Source organism: Centrocercus urophasianus, unplaced genomic scaffold, assembly GCF_019232065.1.
Source record: "Centrocercus urophasianus isolate 14NV4802_14NV808 unplaced genomic scaffold, USGS_Curo_1.0 seq_30, whole genome shotgun sequence".
Taxonomy (NCBI): Eukaryota; Metazoa; Chordata; class Aves; order Galliformes; family Phasianidae; genus Centrocercus; species Centrocercus urophasianus.
The window spans coordinates 4614415-4615251 of NW_024884867.1; positions in this window are offsets into that span (position 1 = coordinate 4614415).

An 837-nucleotide genomic window follows, 5' to 3' on the forward strand; every position below is an offset into this window, starting at 1 on the left:
CTCTCTCCTTTTCAGGTTCCCTGGTGCAGGCAGTACAGACAGCCAGCCTCGGTGTCAGCAAACCTGGAAGAAACTGTCAAGATCACCTGCTCCGGGGGTAGCAGTAGCAGTGCTTATGGCTGGTTCCAGCAGAAGTCACCCAGCAGCACCCCAGTCACTGTGATCTACTGGAATAACAAAAGACCCTCAAACATCCCTTCACGATTCTCCGGTGCCCAGTCCGGCTCCACAGCCACATTAACCATCACTGAGCCTGACTGCTACTGTGGGAGTGAAGGCAGCAGTGATGCTGGTCCCATGGTGACACAGCAGTGAGGAAGTGATACACAAACCTCCTGTCAGCGCAAGAAGCAGCTGGCAGTCTTAGCTGTCTCTGTTTGATGGTGGCACAGGTCCCCACCACAGCTCTACGCTCCTGCCCAGCAATGTGGGTTGCTGTGCACAGAGTCCTGAACACATCCCAACAAGATGCACTGCACTGCAGCACACCCAGCCCTACCTGTAGCAGCTGATGCCCTTGTCCTATTTCTGCTGGAGCTGCCTCCATACTGGGGGGCTCCTTGCCGAGCTCTGATCATCTAGTGTGCCACAGCTGTGGCTGAGGTCCCTTCCACTCTGATGGTGGGGGCACACTGCAGGAACAGAGCCCAGACCAGAACAGCTCAATACAGAGACAGCTCCAGCGGTGGGAGGCTGGGCCTTGCAGCAGCAACATGGAGCAGGGCTGGGTGGAGGGGAGACACAGAGCTGTGCCTTTTCAGGGACAGGTCTAATGTGATTTCGTACCCAGAGTAACCTCTCATACAGGTAGGTCCACCAAGGAAGGCATTTACAGAC